A 16,580-nucleotide genomic window follows, 5' to 3' on the forward strand; every position below is an offset into this window, starting at 1 on the left:
ACTGAAGGGTGGCCTTGTTGTTTGGTGCTAATGATATAAAGATAATGGTAACTCATCTTTTTATAAAGAGGTTAAGTGGTTTATTACAACGGGGCAGTAATACTACTACAGTTATTAAATAATCTCTGTATCTCATACACACTCCTGTTCTCTCACACACATCACTCTCCCCAAGGAGCCTGTAAACGGGTCGACTCCCCCTGCGGCACCTCCTGCTGGTTGCTCTGCGAATTTGGCTCAGTCCAGCCCTGGAGCACCCTCTGCAGGCTGGTGATCCACCTGTTCGTAGGCCCCCGTGTCCCTCCCTGGACCCGGTGCCCTTCTACATGGGGCGCTGCCCCCTAGCAGCAACCCCTTTCTCTCTGGGTCTCCCTTTCTCTCTCAGGGAACCCCCACCCTCTATCCCTACCTTGCCTCAGTATTGGCTACTGCCAGTCATTGTCTAGCCCCACCCTCTGGGACAGACTGCAGTATCAGTCTACTTATCACAGGCAAAGTTGGGTTTGGACCTGCTGCCTTGGCCTACCCCTAGGTTGCCCTCTGCAACCCCCAGTACCTATTGGCCCACTGCTAGGCCGCAGCCTGGGGCTGTCTAGGCTGGAGCTCCCCGGCTCCTCAGCCTTCCCCCAGCCCTGCTGCACTCAGGTATCTAGTCTCAAGCTCCTAAGCAGCCAGGCCCATCTCTCTCTACAGCCAGAGAGAGACTGTCTGGCTCCTGGCTTCCCTGCCTTCTTATAAGGCCTTGTTGCTCTGTTTGGGGCGTGGCCCCCAACTGCAGCCACTTCCCCAATCAGCCTAGCCTGAAGGCTGTCTTCTCAAGCCCTGCCAGGCCACTTTTTAAACCCCTTCCAGCAGGAGCAGGGTCCACCCTGCTACAGAGCCCTATTCCTTTGCTGAAAGATATAGGAGTCAATGGGGGTACTTGAATCCGATGTGTTAATCAGTCCTCACTTAGGCTGGGTCTACCTTAGGAGCTAAGAGTGTGATTCCCTTACTCATGTACACATACTTTTGCTAGCTCTCATTGAGTAAGCATGAGTATACATAGAAGTGTAGCCAGGGTAGCATGGAGGCATAGCTGAGCTGTGCTGAGTTCATATCTACAGATTTCAGGCCTATTTGTGCTAGTGTCGTCACTGCTACAACTGCAGCTACACTGTTGTTCATACTCATGCTAGCTCAACGAGAGCTAGCATGAGTGTGTGTACCTGAGCAGGGCAAATCACACGCCCCAGGTCATAATGTAGACATAGACTAAGAGTGAAAAACATGCTGTGCAGAGGGCTAGCACAAGGCCAGGCACAAATAAGTCCCACTTAAGGCTCCAGTTCTGTAACTGATAGTGTGTAGGTGTAGGGTGACCAGACAGCAAATGTGAAAAATCGGGATGGGGTAGGGGGTAATAGCAGCCTTTATCAGAAAAAGACCCCAAAATTGGGACCGTCCCTATAAAATCGGGACATCTGGTCACCCTATGTAGGCGAGTGCTTGTGCCTTTGTAGAGCCCCATTGTCGACTCAGTGGTCCACTTGTATCATAAGTTACTACTCAATATGAGTAAGGGTAGCAGGATTTGGCCCAAAACATTTTAAAGTTTTAGCTCTATATGCAATTTTGCATCCCACCTATATCTGTCTTCTGGTTGATAGAAGTAGTTACTTTAGCCGTTTATTTTAAATATTACCATTGCTTAGTTTGGCTCAGTCAAATCAGACAATTCTTTTTTATCACCGTTTGTCACGCTACAACTTAAAAACAATCCAGAATGAATGCTCTAGTGGAGACTTAAATCAAGAGCTATTATAGATATTCATCCTTGTTCTGCCTGAAGCTCTGAATTATTTTAAAATGCTGTCTTAGGATACCGAGAATCAAATAATTTATCACCATTCCCATTACCCTTAAAAAGAATAACAATAAATACCATAGCTTCAAAAATGTCCGTGTAAAGGCTATTCATATATCAGCTACTTGAGGGGAAAGATATACTGCATAAGAAGGGTGATGACAGCTGTCGGAGAATGCATACAGCAGCCCTCCAGGGAAAGGGAGAGAGAAAAAATCCTGCCCCTCAGATGGGGGAGGCAGAGAGAAACATAAATACTTCCTGCCAAAGATGGTAATCTAAATCACTCTTGGTGAATAAAAAAACAACTGCTTTATAATAAGTACAGTTGTGGAAATGCATCTAAGTGCCATTGACCCAAGAAATTTTTGAAAAATTAAGGTGAAATCCAGGCTTCAAAGTCAGTGGGAATTTTGCCAATGATTTCAGTGGGGCCAGAATTTCATCCTAAAAATTAAAACCTTCCCTTTTCCCCCTCATCTCATTCTTTGCCCATGTAGCGAAGCGAGACTCACTGGCATGGTGCCTCCTGCTGGTTGCCCTGGGAATTAGCTCGATTCCAGCTTGGAGTGCCCTCTGCTGGCCGGTGGCTCACCTACTGCTTTACTTCAGGGTTCTGCCCCAGCAGTACCCTGGCATGCTCTGGGTCTCCCCTCCCAGGGGAACCCCCAACCCTCTCACCCACCTTGCCTCAGTGGCTACTGCCAGTCATCATCTAGCCCCTGCTCACTGGGGCAAACTGCAGTCTGTCATGGCCACTCATCATCGGCAAGGGGGTTTGGACCAGCTGCCTCTGCCTAACCCCAGACTGCACCTCTGTAGCCCCAGTACCTTCTTTAGGCCTTGCACAAGGCCTGCAGCCTGAGGAGTTGCCAGGCTGGAGCTCTCCAGCCCCTCTTGCCTTTCCCCAGCACTGCTCAGCCTCTACCTCTGCTACCCTGCTCCCAGGCAGCTAGGTCCTTCTCTCTCCACTACTAGAGAGACTGCCCCAGCTCCTGGCTCACAGCCTTTTTATAGGGTCAGCTGTATCCTAATTGGGCATGGTCGCAGCTGTGGCTGCCTTCCCAATCAGCCTGCCCTATTGGCTCCCCAGGGCAGCCCTTTCCCAGGGCTGTTTTAACCCCTTCAGAACCGGAGCGGGGTGACCCCCCCCCCACCCCCCGCTACAGCCCGTTAAGATTCTCTAGCTTCTTTATTCTGATAATTTTGCTTTGTAAGTGGCTAGAGAGTGAATGTTACAACACAAATCGGGTACATTAACCAAAGAGCAAAATGATCACAATGGGTCCTAATCTGGGTCTTGCAGTTGCCACCTGTAGATGGACATTTTGTGAGGGCAAAGCAGGTAGTTAGAAACCCAGCTTCCTGTTTGGTGTGCACTTTTGGAGAGTGTTTGCGTATGAAAATTTAGTGTCCAGACTGAAGATATTTGAAAACCAGACTGAAGTATGTCTATCTATCTATAGTAATATGGCTATCATTTTGAATAATGCATGGGTACTGAATGGTACATATATTAGTGGGGCAAACTGTGATTGGCCCCTTCCTGCAAGATGAAGAATACCTATTTCAAGATGCTGATCAATTGTCATTAACTTTAATGAGAGGGGCTTAGCACCAGTATCTTGAAATGCTGGGAATTAAGGAATTTATATTATGGAGGGACTGGTTGTGGCTCCATAGTTAAGGTTAAATTGAGTCTTGCATGTAAAACAGTGATTTAACTTCTTTGATACATATATGAAGAATGTCGTGTTTTTTTGCCAATCTTATACACCTTAATCTTTGAGTTGAAAATTAATTTTCTAAGAATTTACAAGTCATTCTGTTTGAGTTAACATTGATTTTACAATGGATCCTTTAAGAAGTATAGAATCCTAGGTAAGATCATTTTTTGTCCCGGGCACAGTTAATAACAGAATAATAAAAACTCTTCAAACTTTCCATATATTTAAAACTTATAGAAATCTGGTGTGTAGGCTACATTAAAAAAATAGTAAGTACAGTTCTTGTATCTCTTTGTCATGATTGAAGACCAACAAATAGACTCAAGTCAATAACTCAGATCACTCTGAAGTGGGGGCATTGTGACATCAGAACTAACTCAACCAGTGATAAAATCTTCTTAGCTAATTTATGTGCTAAATTTTTATTGGTTGAGTCAGGAATGTAGGTGGTCAATATGCAAGTTGGAAGTGTTCATTGGTATATTAGTTGACCTCAGAAGTCACAGATTGGCCCTAACTATTACTGTTAAGAGTAGTGTGACTTCATGTAAACAAAACAAAGGCCAGATTCACCCATATACACTGGCTGCTTTGCACTGCTCCAGTGACACAAAGTAGCTGTAATCCTCATGTAACTGGCCAGTAGGCTTCAGATGCTTGTGCTGCTCCAGAATGTCAGTGCCTACAGCTGAATTTGTCCTTAAAAATTAAAATGCCCACAAATAATTTAAGGCTGATATTCTGTCTTCAATTTGTTATAAATATCACATGCTAGCATTCTCTTTGATATTTCTCATTTAATGTTCATGTATGAAGCTTGTAATGGTTAAAAAAATCCTACATTAAACTGAAATTAAAGTTGAGAGTACATATCAGTAATTTAAGGGTTAAAAATATCATAGAGATGTAGCAACTGTTCCCAAAATAAGCAAGATAAACCCAAGAATTCAAAATTAAGGTTAAATTTAAGAGAAATCCAAATATGCTACAGTATGTAAACGCACAGTTAAAGCACCAGAGCAAATCTACCTCTGACCTGTAGTAACACCATGAGAGGGAAGGCATGAGAAATGAATCTCTTTAAAAATGAGATTTCTTCAACTCTGGCATTTTTTGGTTCATGGTCCCAATCATAACCGTACAGTTATTGCATGGCATTGCGACATGGTAGAGTTACGTTCTGACTGAAGTAATCTTTTTGCAGTTAAGTCTCTTGTAAAGGGCCACCACTAACTTGAAATCTTTATGACTTTTTCAGAAGTGCCTAAATATCTTAAAAGCCTGGTTCCATTTTCAAAAGTGACTTAGGTGCTCAGAAGACCAAATCCCATTGATTTTCAAGGAGTTGTAGGCCCATAAGGGCCAATTTTAAAGGTAGTTGGGTGCCTAAAGATATAGATTGTAAATCTCATTAGGCACCTATCTGTATCTAAATACCTTTAAAAATATGTGCCCAAGTGCCTAAGTCACTTTTGAAAATGGGACTTAGGAGCCTAAGACACCGAGGCCCTGTTAAAAGTGTTATCCCCAGTCAATTTTTAAAAACATGAATTAAATGTCATTTCAGGCAGTACTCCTGGCTCCAAGTCCTTTTGTCAATTGTTGTGCCTTTTCATTTCCTGTATAGACACATGTTTTTCTCTTCCCTTTTACTATGCGAAAGGCCCCACACAAGCAGTAGGAGAAAGAAATTAACTATGGCCACAGCCCTGTAATTAGATATGTGAATCGAGGGTTCTATGCCTGTACAGAGGCCTGTTGAAAACAGGGAGACTCCATCCAGGCCAGGGGTATATGCTAACACACATACTCTCAGGGTTGCATATTTTTACAGTGCAGGCTGTGCCCCTGCCAGTCAGATGGGGTGCTGCAGGTGAGCCCTGCCTCCATTAATTTCCCTGCACCTGGAATATAAGCAAGCCCAAGCAGGCCTTCAAGTATTAAAGAGCACTTTCTCCTTGGAGAGGTGTGTGCCTCATTTATTTAACAGAAAAGAACACCACAAAACATACGTGAGACCTTCAGTCAGTCCATCGGAAAACCCTCCGCCTCTGGGTTAATCTGTTTTATGCCTTGCCCCTTTGGCCATGGAACACTCTCAAGCTGAATTCCTTGGCTGAAGCTTAGGCCTCTGCTTGGTGTTCTGCTAGATGCAACTCTTCCCCCAACAGTGCATTGCTCTTCACTGAGTAAATCCCTAGTAACTCCCTGGCAGGTCCTACACCCAGTATGTTCTCCTGGACTGCTTCTGTCCCTTTGCTGGGAGCACTTTCTTTCTGGGACGGCTCCTGTCTTTGTGAGCCCCTTTCTCCCTGGGAGTGTCTTCCATAACTGAACTCAGGCATCCTTTTTATTAGGTCCAGGTCATGGGTGGCTGGTGAAGCTTCCCCTTGGGAAGGCTAGCCCCCTTTCATGCCTCTTTTGGCCGAGGCCTCGCCACTTCTGGCCAAGGCCATGACCCCCCACCAATCGCTTAGCTGCATAAAACCCTTATTCAGTCCTGGTGTAACAGTCTTTAGTGGCCCAATGAAAGCCCTAAAAACAGCTATTAATAGAGGGTCCAAGGGACAGAGCATGGGAACGTAAGCTAAGATCATACATTATGTTTCTTATGCCCATCTCTGTCACTTATTTATCATGTGGCCTTGGGCAAGTCAGGCAACTTTTCTGCCTGAGTTAATCCATCTAAAAATGGGATGAGGAAGCTAAGAATTATCATCTATTTGGGTCTTGTGAATTCATAAACTAATGTTTGCTCAGTGCTTCAGAAAATCCTATATGAATACTGGATAGTTTCATAACAGGAGTTAGTTATACACTTTTATAGGCAGGAGAATGCCAAATGTTTAAAAACCAATTAGTGCATCCTAATTATTAGGCATTTTTGACTATCTATTGTCCTGTATCAAAGTTAATAGCTACCAAAATTCGACAACAAAAGAGTCTTGCATTGAAATCATCTAGTTAACAAAAACAAACAAAGTGTGTGTAACTTGTTCCTCAATTCACAATGTCCAGATGTGGTTTACCGCAGTGTTGAAATAAACAGATCTTAACAGATGTGTGTGCACTGCTTCAAAATAGAAAACCTCAGCTTTTTGCCTGATTTTTCACATTAAGCTACATCGGCTAATCAGCCAGGATGTAACACATGGTCTGGTTTCAATTTTGTGAATAGTGGCTGTGATGGGGTGTTCACTCCACATTAGCATAGAAAGGGTTAATGAGGCTGAGATGGGACCAATTAACGAATGGGCCACACCTGAGGGGAATTAGGTGGCGTAAGTAACCCGGGACTGAAGATGGAGCCCAGCTGAGAAAGAACAGGAGGAGCTAGTATAAAGCCAGGAAGATGACAGAAGAAAAGGGCGGTGTGAGGAAGTCTGCAGTCACTCTCTGGGCATTAGAGAGGGAAAGGAGGAAACCCAGGGGCAGAGCAGAAACTCTGGGGATCCAGATCCTGAAGGTAGGGTTTACCCAGAAGGGTGGTCGAGTGAAAGCCTGAGAGAGGCAGAATTGGAAAAGGCTCAGGGAATCGTCCACAAGGCTGTGGGAGCTCTGGGGAGACACTGGTGCTGTGAATCTCCCTGGGCCAGGACTGGGCCCATCCCAGAGGCATATGCTCCCTGCTCCTGTGGCCCCAGTCCCCCAGGAACCAGTTGGATTGGCTGCCCTGGCCAGGGAGCTGAGGTGGAGGTACCTTCCAGAGGCAATGTGTGGGACGGTCATGTGTCCCCCTTTACATTGTGCTCCCTCACTATCAGCAAGGAGTCGTCTCTGGTTGCAGGGTCCTGCAGAGGAATTGTTGATTCTCCTGGCTGCTGGGATCTTGAACCTGGACGACGCTGCAGCCGACCAGCTGACCGCAGAGACTGATGGGGATGCCAAGCCGCTGCAGTTGAGGAGATGCCAGAGATGGGCTTTATGGTAGGAAGTGACCCTGGGAATGTGTTAGGAGCCGATGCTCGAACCCTTAATAGGGAGTCTACTGGTTTTTGGGGCCCTGCACTTGCCACTAGGCCTGGCTACTGGGGACTCCTGATATAGACTGAGTGTTTGCTTTGCAGTGCCCAGGGGCTACAAACTGATTGTTTGCTCTCCCCACCCCAGGGGCTAAAGACTGTTTGTTTGCTCTGCCCTACCCAGAGAGTCAGCGCCCCAACTGCTTTTTGGTTGCCTCAGCCAGGAAGTGCAGGGATGACGGACAGCTTGTTTGCTCTGTCCCACCAGCGGTCCTGAGCCCCTTGATCATGACTGTTTCACACAACAGGGAATCCCAAGAACTGTGTGACAGGATGTGTCAACCCCGCACTGGGCAAATGGGGGCAACCCCCCGCTCGACATGCTGAGCCCCCATGACACTCTGCTTCCCAAACCTTGAGTGCAGCCCATCTTACTAATATTGTCTATCACCACTGTCACAGTCCAGTTCAGGCTTTGTAGCCTGCTAACATAATGGCAATAGATGACACCATCTGCAATTGGACAACACCCGATGATATTGAACGGTAGTTAAGTAACTTTGCAAACCTCAGGAAGTGCCAATGCCTTCTGACAGATGAGCACCTGAGGAGGGTAGGGAGACCTTCGATGAAGGAAATGCCATTGAAAAGTGAAAGAGTTACATCATGATTTAGCCAACAGCAGCCACAAACCAGAGGGAAGGCAACAAGAAACTACCCTCTGTACTTTCTCCCAGTAAAACTATTATGGCCGAACAATAGCAAATCAATCCATGTGTGGTGCTGGATGGTGAGAACCTCCAGGTGAGAAGGCACAACAAATTTTATTGGGGAGGAGGCTTCAGCCATTAAGAGTACAGACTATGGTTATGATGGTGCTGTACCCCAGGAAGTATAGTGCCTGATGCTTGCACCAAGGAAAAGAGTGACCCAAACCTTCAGAAATGAATCACCGGAATAGAAACATGGATTGTGAGAAGTATGTATAAAGAGAAGCCTACCCTTGTGACCAAAGAATTGGAAAGATGTAAGATATAAATATGTAGAATATCAGAATTGTATTGGATTGGTAGGGGTCATTTCAGGATGATGGATGGGTACATAGCATACTGTTTAGAATCCAAGAAAAGGAGAGAAAACGGGGTCACATTTATCTTATCCAAGGAGACATCAAAAATGGGTGGTTGGATATAATCCAAACAATGACAGAATCATTACAATTTGCCTTCAAATAAAGCCAGTCAATACATCAATCATACAGTTTGTGCCTCTACAACAGCAGCTGATGACCACACAATTGAAGAGTTGTATGAACAACTTGAAGAGACACTCACTAAAACACAAAGTAAAGCTATAACCCTTGTTTTTGGGGCCTTGAGTGCAAAAGTTGGAGCTGTAAGCTCTCATAAAGAAGTAATGAGAAACAGTCGTCTGGGTTCACAAAATGAGAGAGGAATGTGCTTAATTGAATTCTGCTGCTCTAATCATCTGGTCATTACAAACACTGTCTTCACCCACCATCCTGGTCATTTATGCAGGTGGAGGTCACCTTATAGTATGACAAAGAACCAATTGACTGTGTAATGATACAGCAAAGCTGTACATTGAGTGTCCAATGGACAAAGACTTTCCCAAATGCAGACTGTGGGTCAGACTATCAGCTGTTACCCTCAAACATAAGATTAAAAATTTAAAAGATACAATATTCAACAGGTACATTGTGTTCGGACTTGTCCAGAATCAACAAAAATTACATAACTGCTGTCCAGCTTAGGTCTGAGACTTGGCTTAGGTGAGAGAAGAAAACAAGTCAAATGAACTTTGGAGTAAAATGAAAACTACTATGCTCGAAACTGCCAAAGCACACATTTTGAAAAGTCAATCTTGGATTGCACCATGGTTAACTGAGAAGCTGTTTGAGCTGGTGGAAAAATGACTCAGAGTGAAAGAGGATGATTTGGAGATAGAAAAAACATAGAAAAGTCTATAATGGACTGAGCAGACAAATTGAAAGCCAGAGTAGATGAGAAGAACGACTATATAATGGCAAAATGTATGCAACTTGAGAAGTATAAAGAGTAATAATACAGAAGGTATGTTTACGGTGGCCAGACTTCTTACCAAAAGGTTTTCTCCATGATGAAACACAATAAAAGATCATGATGGCAGAGTCCTCACTGAAGGTGATCATATTAAATGCAGCTGGAGAGATTACTGTGCCAATCTGAATGTCTCACCACAGCCACTCATAATGCAAGACAACAGAAAATAGAGTATGAAGCTGGAGCCATCAATTCTGTGAGAGGAAGCGGTGCCTGATGTTATGAAGATGAAACCTGGGGAAGCACTGGGGTAGATAATATGCCTCCAAACAGTTTAAAGTGATTAATGCACACAGTACTGATCTTATGTGAAAAATTTGTAATGATGTATGGATGACTAGAAATTGGCTGGAGAATTGGAGAATAGGAATTTTTCTGCCCTTTCCAAAGGAGGAGGAGACAACGGATTATAGTAACTATCATATTATCTCCCTGATATTGCACACGAGCAAAGTTCTGCTCTACATAATCCAGAATCACATGAAATGAAGGCTGGAAGCAGAGCTACCATGACAATAAGCTGGTTTCAGAGAGGGCTGAAGCAGACATGCAAATCATGAATATCTGTCACATCATTGAAAAATGTGGACAGTACAATCACCCATTGATCATGTGCTTCATTAACTACTCAGAAACATTTGATATCATCCAATATAACCATCTTTAGAGGAACTGCAATAAGTGACTGTGAGGGGTTTTACACCTGGCACTGTGTGGGACAAGGGTGTATTTTGTCTCTTTAACACATATACATAATTTATTATGAGATAAGCCTCGGAAGGTTTTGACAAATTGGAAGGAGTTTGGATTGGCATTAGTGGACACCTCTTAACCAGCCTCATATATGCTGGTAACATGACACTCTTTGCTACAACCACCAAAGGTCAGGAAGAGAGAATTCTTGTACCAACTTTTGAAGGCTCCAAGTCTGGTAACAGAATGGAAACTTTTAAGATAGACTTTTTGTTTTAGAAATGGTAATTAGGCTGTGATGGTCACACATGGTGTAGAAATGATGTAATAGTTACACTATTAAGGATGGCAGTAAAAAAGAACTGGCCCTCTTATTGACTCCAAGAAGCAGAGCTCTTTTATCTAATTCCCTGCAAAGTGATGCAGAAAAGAATAGCATTAGAGGAAAAGAGTGGTAGGCATGGTGAATTTTGAGGTCCTTTTCTGAAGTGCTGCTCAAAGGACATCTATAGCCGCTGTATCCTTTGTTCTCTTCTCCTAGTGCTCTTTTCTCTGATGCCCTGCATACATTTATTTATTTAGATAACTTATAGTGCATCCATTTCTGAAGCATCTGGATGCATAAAAGATAAATATGAGCAGCACTCTATAAATCAGAACAACCACAGGAGGCAGAGGCCAAAACAGCATTGACAGTATTGTCACAGGACATGTGGATTGATAGACTCACAGAAGTATACGACTGGAAGGTCATCTAGTCTACTCTCCTGCACTCAAAGCAGGACTGCATAATAATTTGACCATTCTGACAGGTGTTTGTCTAACTTGTTCTTAAAAACCTTCAATGACAGAGATTCCACAACTTCCCTAGGCAATTTGATCCAGTGCTTAACCATCCTCACAGTTAGAAAGTTTTTCCTAATGTCCAACCTAAAGCTCCCTTGCTGCAATTTAAGCCCATTGCTTCTTGTCCAGTCCTCAGAGGTTAAGGAGAACAATTTTTCACCCTCCTCCTTGTAACAACCTTTATTATGTACTCAAACTTGTATCATGTCCCCCCTCAATCTTCTCTTCTCCAGACTAAACAAACCCAGTGTTTTCAGGATCCGTATGACTTTTTGCTTCCTAGAACCCTGGCATAGAGATGACCATTCTGCTGTCTATTCCCCCATTTATGTTTTCTGCCCAAAGATAATTGCTGTTGGAAAGTTTCAGAAAAAAATGTTTCAGCCACTAAGAGAAGAGTGGGGTGGAAAATACACTTTTCCCATTCTAAAAAGGTTAAAGATTGATAGGTGCAATTTAGTATGTAAATAATCCTCAGTGATGAGCAAGGTACAGCCTTTTTGGGGTGGAAATTGGTTTTTATATTACCAAGTTACGACCATTTGGAAATCATGTCATTAGCAGGCATAGTAGATTTTGTTTTTTGTCAAGCTTCTTGAGAGTGCCTGTAAGGATGCACTGTGCATGCACGTGTACATGCAGAATGTGTATTAAACTCACTGGTCCCTGGAATGACTCCAAATCAGGCTGGACTAGTTTTTTTTTTTTAATGTTTAAGAAAATTCAGGAGCTGGTGAAAGCTCCTACTCTGCCCTCACGTGTAACCTACTCTAAAAGCAGCTGGGGTCCAAGGGCCTGAGATAAGGTTGCTGGTGTTGGGGTGGTGTTCAGCCAATCAGTTCTAGGTTATGGAACTTGCATGCTGTTTCCATAATTATTCTCTAAACAGCAGAACTTCAAAGAAGTGGAGTCTGAAGCGTATATGTGTTGGAGGTGGGAAGGTGCTCACATAGCTGCCTAAGGAGAACAAATTTGCCATGCAAGAAAAGGCAAAATCTTCTGTCATCTTAACTTGCTGCAAAGAGATCTATAACAGGCAGGAAAAGGCTGAGAAAATCTTGAATATAGCCAAGATTTACCCTGTGAAGAAGTTGTGACAACTAAAAGTTAATCTGCTATTTTATAAGAAGCCAGAATAAAGAACACTGAGTAACAGGAAATGTAACACCAGATAAGATCAATGGTGTCCTGTCTCAGACAGAGGCCAGTACTAGATGCTTCAGAGAAAGGTGATCTCAAACTGAGGATGCAAGTGCGAATTGTAGAGATGCAGCTGTGATTTTGGGATTTGTCCCCCTAATAATGAAGCAGATTTAATATTCCTAATCACCATATTTCTCTGTCAGTTTACTGATGGTACGTTTCTCTTTGGCTGACTGCCAACCATGCAGTCTAGACCCACCTTTTCCGGTGGACTGTTAAGACTTCCCAAAAGCGTGTGGCACAAGTGTGGCATGCAGATACTGGGAGGGCAGCAGAACAAAAATGAGTCCAAAAAGAGGGGAGAAGGATGCCAAGAGGGGAGACTCCTCTGAGAGGGGCAAACAGTGATTTTGCCCAGGCCTGGGGAGGAAGTTATCCTACATTCACAGGGAGAGCAGACACCTGGTGAGGATGGAAGAGGAACAGCAGGAGAGGAAAATATAGGTGGTTAACACTCCAAGCCAGAGGGAACAAATTTGTTCGCTCCTTTCCAGTACATGTTTTTACAGGGAAGCGGCCTGATACAGTCCAGAAAAGTTACCCTATGGTTGCAACTGGATACAATATTTTGCTTTGCAGCTTGTCCTAAACAGTTGCCTTGTGCTGTATGGGATAAAAAACAGCTGCTGCCTTTCATCCTAGCAATGGCTACTTTCCACTGGTATGAGAAATGATTCCTGTATATACAGCCTGTAAGTTCCTTTTGGATACAGAAAGGTGCTATATAAATGGCCAATAGCATTATTACTACAGTAGTCTTTTTAACCCTTAATACTGTGGTTAGTTCCCAGATAGAAGAAACCTGGGAATCAGCTGTTTTAAGGGATTTGTAGTGGGCTCACTGGGGTTCCTGAACCCTGGGACTAGGGAGGGTTTTCCACAGCATGGAAGTGGAGTCAGTCTATATAAAGAATCCCACTGCCATAAATCCTCCCCGCTCCCAACTAACCCACCTACTCAAGGCTGGTTCTCAGTCTGAAGCTGGTTTGGACAGGCGTGTATGTCTGTGGATCAGGGAAGGGAACCAGGGGGAGGCAAGGCAGGCAGCAATAGGGAGGGATGGGAATGGCACACAACACATCTCATAGATAGAAATGATGGCCCAGTGGCTAGGGTCCTAGTCTGGAACTTGGGAGACCCAGATTTAGTTCCTGTTCTGCCATGGACTTCCTATGCGATGTTGGGCAAGTCACTTAGTCTCTGTGTGCCTCAGTTTCTCATCTGTAAAATGGGGATATTAGTATTTCCTGACAGCATAGGGGGATGTGAGGATGAACACATTAAATATTGTGAGGTGCTGAGATACTATGGTGATGGGATGATAGTTCCTCCCTGCATTGCCTAACAGTGGTGAGGAAATTTTGCTAAAACACTTTAAAGAGGGTACTGTGAGAAAGGCTGGAAAAGGATTGGGACTGATATATTGCAAATGGCAGCTGGGAGGAGGCTAAAGCAAGTGTTAGAAGAGGGAGAGGGAGGATGCGGGGGCAGATGTAGTAATCATCAGTATTTTAAGGATAAATATCTGCCCTAAATCTATCCCTCTAGCCGCTTAATTTTCCCCCACCCTCTTCTCTGAATTCCCTCATTTCTCAATAGCTCTTTGGTAGTGAGGCACCCAGACATGCAGTTACAGTCTTACCAGTGCTCTGTAAAGAAACAGTATTGCCACTCTCCACCGTGACGTGATGCCTCTGTATATATAGCCCCGATGTGCATGTTTTTAATACTGTTCCATATATGGCACCTCACTAGACATCTCATTCCAACTTCATCTATTGTTTTTTATCGCCCTCTGTATATAGTACAATAGCCAGTTTTCCATTCATGTGAGGTACTCTGAGCCAAACTAATGTGAAATAGTTTTACAATAAGACTTTGCAATGCACTGTATCAAATGCGGATGCTGAAATCCATCTAAATGATTAGCCAAACCATGATGTCCGCACTGCCACTGAAGTCAAAGGGAGCTTGCGTCAGAACGTCAAGATTTGTCCCATTATTATTATATAGTACATGATGCTGCATAATAGCAGGAATGTGCCAGACAAACAACAAGTTCCTTGCCCCAAAAGATTTATAGTCTAGGTGCTAAAAGATGCTTTTGACTACATGCCTACATAAGGGAGTTGGCACAAGTCTGTTAAGGACTGGCATGATTTCTGCTGTGCCATTAAGCTCAGTGAAGTACTTGGTGACTGTGACTCTGTGTGACCATAGGTGTCCCTGAAATAATTGTGTATGTTGATCTGCAACTAAAATACGATTTACATATGCCATGTCTGACTATGGAATTTGTGATTCCAAGACTTGTCTGGTTTTTGCTAACCTCCCCCACAGAGATGACACAGTTGAATCTGTCCTTAAATGTTGTTGTAATACCCAGAGCCATCTACTTAGAGGGCCCATAAGAACTCCTGGGAGGTGAACAGAGTGGGTTAGGTGGGTGGGTGGGGAAAATGCACTTACTAGGAATGTATTGATGAACCTAGCACACAAACACACATGTACACAGAACCCAGCAAGATGGATTAAGGATTGAAAGAGACAGAGAAGAAGGGTCATACTCTCTGTGTGGTAACTGAAGGAAGATGAATGGTTAGTGGGCTTATAGCTAAGCTCAGTCCTATCCAAGAGACACTGGCGGTCAAGTTTGGGGTTTTTTTTGTAAATCACCTTTTTGCTTTATGCTTTTACTCTACTAAATAAATACCAAAAAGCTATTGAAGTATCTGAGAAACCCACACGAGTCATCTGTCTCCGAACAGAGACTCAAGCAGGTACCCAAAGCCAGAGGGGTCTGCCAAATTACAAGGGTCTGTGAACCTAGTCCCCTATCTTGGTTCAGTCTAATAACACAGATTAAGGAATCCGTCCTAGGGCATAGTAAGTGGCAAGAGCTGGAATCAGGCACTCATTAACAGATAACCCTGAGACCAGGGTGAAAGAGGAATGCAATAAAAATATGGTGGGAAAGATGGAAACTAGGACACATACTTACCAGAGGAAGGGACACTGATGAATCTGCTGTTTTTCTCTCTCCTGCTCCATAAGGTCAGAGATGAAAAGAGGAAAGTTTTCAACGCAGTTTGGGAGGCATTTGGTGAGGAGTGGGATGACAGAGGCTGGATGTCTGGGTTACTCTGGGATGAGCCTGTGTGTTATAGGAGTTGAGAGTGCTCTTTGAGATCCACCAAGTCCAAGAACTTTAGGCTATGGCACTACAGGACCATGATTACAGAACCATTCCACACCACAATAGGCCACGTGATTATGTAGCTGAGCACTGATTGGTTGGCATGGCTGCCAAGGTAACAGCTATTGTTCCAAGCACTAAGGTCTTCAGGTATTTACAGCCAATGGCAGCGATCAGAGGTTCTGGCCAGCGCTCATATTGAAATTCATAGGCCCATCTTTGCTATGAGGATTCATGGACCAAAATCTGAAGTGGCTGGGGTTCAGGCCTAGTACCTCTAACCAAATCGGGAGCTCCATACCTCCCAAGCCCTCCACCATTCAGGTTTGGTAGGTCCACCCTGCTGTAAATGGAGATGAAGCAGTGAATGGGTCAAATCTGATCTGCTTTGCAACACCCTAGCACATGGGGTTACAACACCACTCAGATTTGGCCTGGCTGCCCTTCCACAGACAGAGGGGTGGCCAGGCCAAACCTGAGGCCTGGTCTACCCTAGTGGGGGGGTCGAACTAAGGTACGCAACATCAGCTACGCAACTTCAGCGTAACTGAAGTTGAACTACCTTAGTTCGAACTACTTACCCGTCCTCACGGTGCGGGATCGAAGTCCGCAGCTCCCCCGTCGACTCCGCCACCGCCATTCATGGTGGTGGAGTTCCAGAGTCGACGGGAGCGCGTTCGGAGTTCGATATATCGCGTCTAGATGAGACGCGATATATCGAACTCCGAAAAGTCGATTGCTACCCGCCGACCCGGCGGGTAGTATGGACGTACCCTGAGTGGTGCTGTGTGCCTGTGTATTAGGGTCACAATGCCACTCAGTTTGGGGGCCCTCTCAAATGTGGGTGTAGCGGGGTTGTCACCCGCTCCAGCCCTGGAAGGGTTAAAGCCAGCCCTGGGAGATGGCTGAGGCTGTGAAGAGAAGCCTAGGCTGACTGGGGAAGGCAGTAACAGCTGGGCCCATGCCCCAATCAGGCCCAGCTGGTCCCTATAAGAGGTTGCGACT

General features: G+C 44.5%; 1 protein-coding gene across 11 annotated transcripts in view; it reads right to left on the reverse strand.

Annotated features, from left to right (window-relative positions):
• PLEKHG7 (pleckstrin homology and RhoGEF domain containing G7) overlaps nucleotides 1-15,633 on the reverse strand; it is a 97,132-nt gene extending 81,499 nt beyond the window's left edge. For all 11 annotated transcript variants that reach the window (XR_005593741.1, XR_005593742.1, XM_039523011.1 and 8 more), the window contains exon 1: nucleotides 15,381-15,633. The gene's annotated coding sequence lies outside the window, so the exon portion shown is untranslated. The remainder of the gene's footprint in view (nucleotides 1-15,380) is intronic.
• Nucleotides 15,634-16,580: the final 947 nt, after the last annotated feature.

This window comes from Mauremys reevesii, linkage group 1 (genome assembly GCF_016161935.1).
Source record: "Mauremys reevesii isolate NIE-2019 linkage group 1, ASM1616193v1, whole genome shotgun sequence".
NCBI classification, from domain to species: Eukaryota; Metazoa; Chordata; order Testudines; family Geoemydidae; genus Mauremys; species Mauremys reevesii.